The 8,623-nt window shown below is 40.1% G+C and overlaps 1 protein-coding gene across 14 annotated transcripts in view; it reads right to left on the minus strand.

Moving 5' to 3' along the window:
- PLSCR1 (phospholipid scramblase 1) overlaps positions 1 to 3,406 on the minus strand; it is a 28,799-nt gene extending 25,393 nt beyond the window's left edge. For all 14 annotated transcript variants that reach the window (XM_045386821.3, XM_045386816.3, XM_045386824.3 and 11 more), the window contains exon 1: positions 3,266 to 3,406. The gene's annotated coding sequence lies outside the window, so the exon portion shown is untranslated. The remainder of the gene's footprint in view (positions 1 to 3,265) is intronic.
- Positions 3,407 to 8,623: the final 5,217 nt, after the last annotated feature.

Here is an 8,623-nt window from a genome sequence, read left to right on the forward strand (position 1 = left end):
GACCAAGTGAGATGGCAGTGATCAAGTGTTCTACAAAACTAAAAAGTAAAAAAAAGAGACAAAGGAAACAAATATTGAATCAGTTACTGTCATTTGATTGCTTTACTGCTCTGAAAAGCCTTTCCTGACAACCCAGAGCTCCCTCACAAATTTGAGTTGTTTCCTTTCCTCCTAATAAATGGTGAAACTAAACCCATAGAAATAAAAGTGACTTTAATAAATGTGATACAGTTCACTAACTAGCTGAATTAAGATGATCAATAATTCATATTCTTTGCATCGATGTCTCTAATTCACTGAAAAAAGGAAGACTGACACCCTTCAGTGAAATTTGTTAAAAGACTCTTTTAAGGTATCTTTTTTATGTAAGACAGAAAAGGCTTGAATTTCAATTTCCTCTTGTACCACTTAGCTTTAACTAGGTCAGGTGCTAAGTTCATGTGTTGGAAACTTAATTTCCAATGCAACTGTGTTGGGAGGTGGGGCCTAATAAAAGATGATTAGTTCATAGGCACTCTACCTTCATGAATAGATTAATGTTGTTATCTTGGGAGTGGGTTCATTATTGCCAGAGTAGTCTTGTCAAGTTCCATTCTCTCTTGCTGTCTTGCCCTTCCACTTTCCACCATGGGATGATGCAGTAAGAAGACCCTCACTAGATGCTGGTTCCTCCATAGAGTCATGCACCACAACAACAGATCACATATATGATGATGGTCCCATAAGATTATTTTTACTGTACCCTTTCTATGTTTAGATACATAAATACTTGACATTGTATTATACTTGCCTACCATATTCAGCACAGTAACATGCTATACAGGTTTCTAGCCTAGGAGCAATACCTTATTCCACACAGTCTAGGTCTAGTAGGCTATCTGCCATCTCACTGGTCATTCCTTTGCTGGAATGAGCCAAGTTCCCCCCAGCCCAGGACTTCTACCTGTGAAGTTCCCTCTGTCTATAATGCCCTCCACCACTACACACACACACACACACACACACACACACACACACCCCCAGCCCAGGACTTCTACCTGTGAAGTTCCCTCTGTCTATAATGCCCTCCACCACTACACACACACACACACACACACACGTCTATAGACTAATTGATTTGAGACTTCCTTCAGCTCTCAATCTGACTCTCCTCAACACCCCCCACGCCACCACCCCAGCCTAAATAGAAGGCTGGCTATACCATCCAGGATTGTGTAAGTAAATTCTATGATGTTCTCACAACCACCAAATTGCCTCATGATGCATTTCTCAGAATGTATTCCTGTCTTTAAGTAACACATGATTATGTTGGACTTCCTAGTCTCCAGAACTGTAAGAAATAAATTTCTGTCCTTTATAAATTACCAAGTCTCAGGTATTCTGCTACAGCAGCAGACAACATATGGAGACATCATTTTTTTCTAATGACTTATTAAAAGAACATATGGAAAACTGAAGAGTGCAACTGTTCTGATTAACTAAAAAGTGTTTTGGCTTTTTAATTTAGCACTATTCAGGGTAGTGCTATAGAGTGTGTATATACACAGATACACATATATACATATAGAAATACTTCCTATATAAATATTCACTAAATATAAAGCTGGTGTGGTTTTTAAGGAATTAATTGAAGGCATAGAGCATGCAAAGCACTATACCAGGCACTAGAGCACAATACCTAGACACTAGGGAGACAGACAATTAAGAATGTAATAGATTATTATAAACACTCTAAGTGCTATCAATAAAATTAATGTTGCTACAAGAAAGGGTTACAGGACACTAACTTAAACAGTGGTAGGGGGTTTAAGAAAAGTCAGACTGGGAGCTGAAGGAAATCTCAAATCAACTAGTCTACGGAGGTATGGTGGGTGGGGTGTTGGAGGGCATTATAGAGACAGGGAACTTCATAGATAGAATTCCTGAGCTGGAGGAACATGCCTCATTCAAGGAAAGGAAGACCAGTGAGGTTACAGAGCAGAAGAGGGAGACATTCTTAGAGATGAAGACGGAGAGGTACATAAGGGTCTGCTCACACACATTTGATGTCTCTCCACCTGTACTCTAAGCTCCTTTACAGATCTAAAGGCAGTTTGATCTATAAACCAGCTATTTCACATGCCACTTTGCTATCCAACTGCAGAAATCCATTCATTTCCCTTTATATGTCTTTCATTTCCCTGCATTTTCTCGTTGTTCAAAGCCCTACTATGGTTGTAAACCGGGTGGCATTAAGGGAAAAGTTTGCTCTTAGGAAAAGTTCAAGAAAGGAGGCCCCAAACTGCCTGACACGTTTAAGTGTCACTTGTAGTAACCATGTATCTCAATGTGATAAGCCAGAAAAAAAACAACGACTGCCTGTTCCTGGAACTGGGAAGTGGCCATGCCAAGACTTCCAGGAATAACAGTGCATGAATGAAACCACATGGGAACCGGAGAGTCAGCTTGGAGAAGCAGGAACTTTGTCAAATATTTAAAATAATAAAAGCTCACTTTCACTGAGTACTTTCTGTAGTGCCAGGCACTGCTCTAAGAACTTTACATTAACACATATAATACTCTGTAGCTCTTTTAATAGTTACACAATTTCAGAGATGAGGCAATGGAAAGAATATATATTAAGAAAGTGGCTGACAATCCACAGATGTGAAGCAGTAGAGGCCAAATTTAAAGTCGGGGAGCCTGACTGGAGCTAATGGTCTTAGGAACCGTGCCAGATACCGCCGCTATCTTTTCCAAGCTAGTATTGTAGAGGGTTTAGCATAGATGTGGGCTCCAGGCGGACTTCAGTGAATACTTACTGATAAATGCCAGCTTGCAGGCTGTATTAACCGTCCCTTCTAATAGCCCCACTATGCTGGCACATGCTCCCGAGCCCAGTCTCTGCCCAGGATTCAGCGCCGCTCTCTGCCTGTAGAGCAGTGTAGCTAAGGGGAAGCTGAGCCCCGCGAGGCGTTTTCAGGCAGGACACCCCTTTTCATTCGAATGATTCTGGGTGAGCCCAGGTGCCGCTGGGCCGCCTGGGGCCCCTTGCCGTGCATCTGCTCCACTTACAGGGTCCCTTTCAGAGGTCTCTTGCATTTCTGGCCCCAGCCTTCACCCCACATCCTCCACCCCCAGAGCAGCAAACACAACCGGCTGGCCCTCGCGCCCGTTCCCCGTAAGTTGGCCCCCACACCTGATCCCGGCCCTGGCCCCAGCGCAGGCTCCGCGCAGTTCTCGCGCCCGAGCCCCGGGGAGGCGGCAGAGAAAGCCGCTCGCGCACCTGTGGCTGCCGCTGTTTCCGCTCCCGAGAGAGCCGAGGTCTAGAGAGCCGGGGTCAGGCGGTGGCTTCCTCTCCTGCGCCTCTAGACTGCAAGGAACGGCTACTGCGCAACCTTCTCGGAAATCAGCCGGAACAGGGTCTGCGAGTAACCCTTGCGCCAACAGCCGCGGCTACTGGTTTCGTTTCCTGGATCTTACGTACACAACGCGGTTTCCTTTTCCTGGTTCCCGCGTTCGCGCCGGGGGACCCGCGGGACTATTGCAGGATGAAGAAGCTGGAGGAGGGACTGCACCCACCACCAGGTGTGAGGCCCCTCCCCTACCCCCGACTTGCTTTCTTGCTCATTGGAGAGACTCCAGAGACTTTTGACCGGTGGTTAAGGAGAGGAACTGGGACTCTGTCACTAACTGGAACTGGAAAGTCATCAGCTGGGGAGTGGCCTCCCCCGGGAACTTTCTTTACTCTGACTTTGACCTCCATCCCTCGGAAGCCCGTGGCTTTTCAACGCAAGGAAGCAGAGGCAGCTTAGACTACAAATGAGGAGTGGTCAAAATTGTTTTTTTTTATGGTGCCTTTTCTTTCTTGCTGTCTTGCTCTTTCTTTCCTTCTATTAAATTATGTGATATTATTTTTTATTTTTTTAGGCAGTTATTTAAATGTTTTTAAGAGCTCACCTTATTTTTTAATAAATATTGTTCCTTTTTAAACTAAAATAGTTTTTATTGTCTGTATTTAAGTTATGTGTATGACATATCCATCAACTCCTATAATTACACATTTCCCCCCTTGGGGCAAGAGCAGCTCTAATTTACTCATTTAGCATAAATCCTGAATACCACGATCATTAACTATAGCCCTCATGTTGTACATTAGGTCTTCCCATTTGTTCATCCTACATGTTTGTAACTTTGAATTCTTTGGCCTAAATTTCCCCATATCTCCTGACCCTACTCCAACCTGGATGACCCTGGATAAACCGGTGGTCCCCAACCTTTTTGGCACCAGGGACCAGTTTCACGGAAGAGGATTTTTCCATGGACCAGGGTCGAGTGGCAGACGGTTTCAGGATGATTCAAACATATTGTATGTATTGTGCACTTTATTTCTATTATTGTTACATTGTAATATATAATGATGCTGTCAGTGCAGACACATTTGATGACATGGTGGCCTTCAATAATTGCTTCTATGTGTTCTTTGTGTTCATGTTTTCATGGTTTCTGTTTTTTTGTTTGTTTGTTTGTTTGTTTGTTTGTTTTAACAAAACAAAACAAAAACTCCAAAGGCTTGTCTTTTAACGCAGGGTGCTTGGTCTCCATGTGGCAAAGCAGTTTTGCAGGTTTCGAGGCTTCATTGCATAGTCGATCATCACATATTATACAAAGCAGGGTTGGAGAATGTGAACCACCTGTTGCAGTGAACCTGTAATTTAAGTAGGACTCTTGGCATTTTCCTTTAAATGTGGCTTTATTTTTTTTAGCAGTTTTAGAGTCTTCTGTTGTCTCATCATTGGGTTTTCCCCATTTTCAAAGAAGCTGTCCAGTAATGTTTGTTTTTCACTCACTTTGGCTAGGCTAGGCTTAGCTTGTGGGCTTAGCAAAACTGTGACTAAGACAAGTGCACAGTGTGGGAAAGAGGTGCGGATGGAAGTGGTAAAATAATGGGTGAGCCATGCACAGACTAAAATAAGTGTTGGATTCTGACTGAAAGCCTGCCACCAGATGCAGCTGTACAATTGAAGTACATCAATTTTCCACTATAAAGCCTGCCTCCGGACACAGCTTAATTGTCACTTGTCACTTGCTCCTCACTGATAGGGTTTTGATATGAGTCTGCAATCAATGTATTTATTATGGTCTCTGTGCAGTCAAAACTCTCTGCTAATGTTAATTTGTATTTGCAGCTGCTGCCCAGTACTAGCATCACTGTCTGAGCTCCACCTAAGATAACCAGGCATTAGATTCTCATAAGGAATATGCACCTAGATCCCTCACATGTGCAGGTCTGTGGCCTGGGGCTTGCAGACCCCTGCTATAAACCACTGCTGTATATATTTGACCTTTTGTTAATTTCATGTAAATGAGATTGTACAAAATTTTTCTTTCTGTGTCTGGTTTATTTCATTTAGCATAATGCCTTCCAGGTATATCCATGTGATAGCACCTGGCAGAATTTCCTTCTTTTATAAGGCTGAGTAATATTCCATCGTGTGTGTGTCTGTGTGTGTGTATACACACACAATGGAATATATGTATCTTTCTTTATACATTTGTCCATTGGTGGACACCTAGATTATTTCTATTATCTTGACTATTCTGAATAATGCTACAATGAACATGGGAGTGCAGCTATCTTCAGGAGATGGTGATTTCATTTTCTTTTGGTATATACCCAGAAGAGGGATTTCTGGGTCATATGGTAGTTCTATTTTTAATTTCTGTAGGAACCTCCATACTGTTTTCCATAATGGCTGTACCAGCCTACATTCCCACCAACTGTGTACAAGGATTCTCTTTTCTCTACACCCTTGCCGACACTTGTTATCTCTTGTCTTTTTGATAATAACAATCCTAATAGGTATGACATAGTATCTCATAGTGATTTTGATTTGCATTTTTCTGATGAATAGTGATGTTGGGCACATTTTCATATACCTGTTGGCTATTTTTATGTCATTTTTGAAGAAGTGTCTATTCAGGTCCATTTCCCATTTTTAAATTGGGCTATGTCTTCTTGCTATTGAGTTGTATAAGTTCTTTATAAATCTCGGAAACTAAACCCTTCTCTGATAACATGGTATGCAGATATACTTTTTTCCAAACTATAGGTTGTCATTTCATTTTGTTGATTGTTTCCTTTGCCGTGCAGAAATTTTTGGTTTGATGTAGAAATAATATTGTTAAAATTTTCATGCTACCCAAAGTAATATATAGATTCAATGCAGATTTGTATGAAACCACAAAGGACCTCAAATAGCCAAAGCAATTCTGAGAAAAAAAAATTGAAGTCAGAGAAATAACACTTCCTAATTAAAAATTATATTACGAATTTATATAAAACAGAATGGCACTAACATTAAAACAGACAGGTAAACCAATGGAACAAAATAGCTCAGAAATAAATCCAAACATACACGGTCAACGAATTTTTCACAAGGGCCCCAAGAGAACACGATGAGGAAAGGATAGTCTCTTGAATAAATGGTGCTGGGAAGACTGGATTTTCACATACAAAACAATGAAATTGGACTGTTTTCTTACACCACACAAACAAATCAAAAACAAAACGGATAAAAGACCTACATGTAAGACCTCAAACCATTAAACTCCTGGAAGAAAATATAAGAGAAAAGCTCCTTGACATTTACCTTGGCAAAGATTTCTTGACTATCACACCAAAAGCTCAGGCTACAAAAACAAAAATAAATAACCGAGACTATATCAAATGATATTTTAAATATGTTTTGGAAATCAAACCAACCAGATTTGCTTAGAATGTTTAATTTTCCAGCCCTGCAGCTGGCACAGAGACATGTAATAAATAAATATTTATTGAACTGAAGTAATAAAAATTTCCTTTAACATTTGTTACTTGCAAAAGTAATGTGATTTTTCAAACAATAAAGCTGCAAATGCAGAAAAGAAGTGAAATCTTGTCCTTTTCACTCCCTAGTTTTATTCCCATTATCTTAAACCCACGTTTGAAGATTTACTAAGAGAAGTGAGAGGAGAGAACAGGAAGGTGGAAAAGAAATTGAGAAAACACGATGGAAAAAGGTAGAAGGAAAACAAAACCACCTAGGTTTGATCTCTTTCTCTTCAATTTACCATCCCTGTGACCTCATGAAAGTTACCTGACAGCCTCCGTGCCTCTTTACGAAATCTATCAATGAGGGTAGTAATAGTATCTACCTCATAACATTTTTTGAAGCTTCAGGAAGTTAAAATACATAGAAGGTTTAGGGTGGTGCCTGCCACAGGGTAAGCATTTGCTTTGGGTTTACTGATGAACTTCTGCTGCAGAAGGGCAGGAGGCTGTAAAATTCCAGTAGCTTTCATTTTCTATATTTTTCAACCTCTCCTTCCCTGATGAATAGTGTATTTTTGACCCAAAACTTTTCTGTCAATTTTACACAGAAGAATTCTCCTATCCTTTGCTTAGGGTGGTACCACATTGTCTTCGTGGAGGTAGTAAGTTAGGCTGGGTTAATTGGCTTGTGACTAGACCTTCAAGCATCCTCTATTTACTTTCTAATTCATAAATTTGTTTTTTTATTTGACATCACTAAGTCCTCAACCTCTTTGGATTTCTGTGGTGTTAAAGTAGATCTCCTGAATCTTATGTTCCTTTTTACACACTTTAGGTTATGATTTTCTGAGTCTTGCAAAATCAGTTTCCACTTTTGCCTCTTCCTCCCATTTTCTCAAATTTTTGCAATCTCACTCATTACAGTAAATTCTCATCTTTTCATAGTCTTTGTGGCATTTACTGCTTTTGGGTTCTTTATTTTGTTTTAACTGTCTTCATTTTCATTTTATTATTGTCTCTGAAGAAAGATACCATGTTTAATCAGAAAACATCCAGGTACCGTATAAATTATTGTTTGCCTAAATAAAGCTCACTATTTGCTTTGACATAGTAAAATAGTGGTTCCCACATTTTAGCATGCATAAGTATCACTTAGAAATCTAATTAGAACTAAATTTGCAGAGTCCCGTCTTTAGAGTTTCTGATGGTGTAAGTACAGGTTGTGCTTTGAGAATTTGCTTTTCTAACAATTTTCCATATGATGCTGATTATTGTTTTCAACAGACCACATTTTAAGAAGCATTTGCTGAAAGAACTCTTATTTTTTTCAGGTATTGTGGAACAATGCATCATAAGAGGAGGGTCATAGCACAAAGGATGAATTTTGAGTAGTAGACAATCATAGTGATTCTATTCTCCTTTGACTGTAACTTGTATAACTGAGGGCATATAATTTATATTTAGCTAAGGGAAAATCTTCTTGAGGGCTTCTAGGAAAGGGTTTACTGCTTACATTTGTGTGTGTGTGTGTGTGTGTGATTGCATGCATACACACATAGATACACATACAAGTATATATGTGCCTCTTTCTCTCTTGTATAAGGCAGTGATATGTGGAATTATGGCAGTTATCTTCAGATGACAGAATATGAGAGAACAAGTCTTAAGGATGGTGGATCCAAGATGTTCTACGTATCTTTCTAAGGACGCCTGATGCACTGATGACCCACTACACTCATGGAGGACTCACATACTTCAGATGACTCATTACATGAAAGCTGGCTTGTGGTTATAAACTCTATAGATATTTCTCTTTGCTCTTGACCTGAT

Source organism: Macaca fascicularis, chromosome 2, assembly GCF_037993035.2.
Source record: "Macaca fascicularis isolate 582-1 chromosome 2, T2T-MFA8v1.1".
NCBI classification, from domain to species: domain Eukaryota; kingdom Metazoa; phylum Chordata; class Mammalia; order Primates; family Cercopithecidae; genus Macaca; species Macaca fascicularis.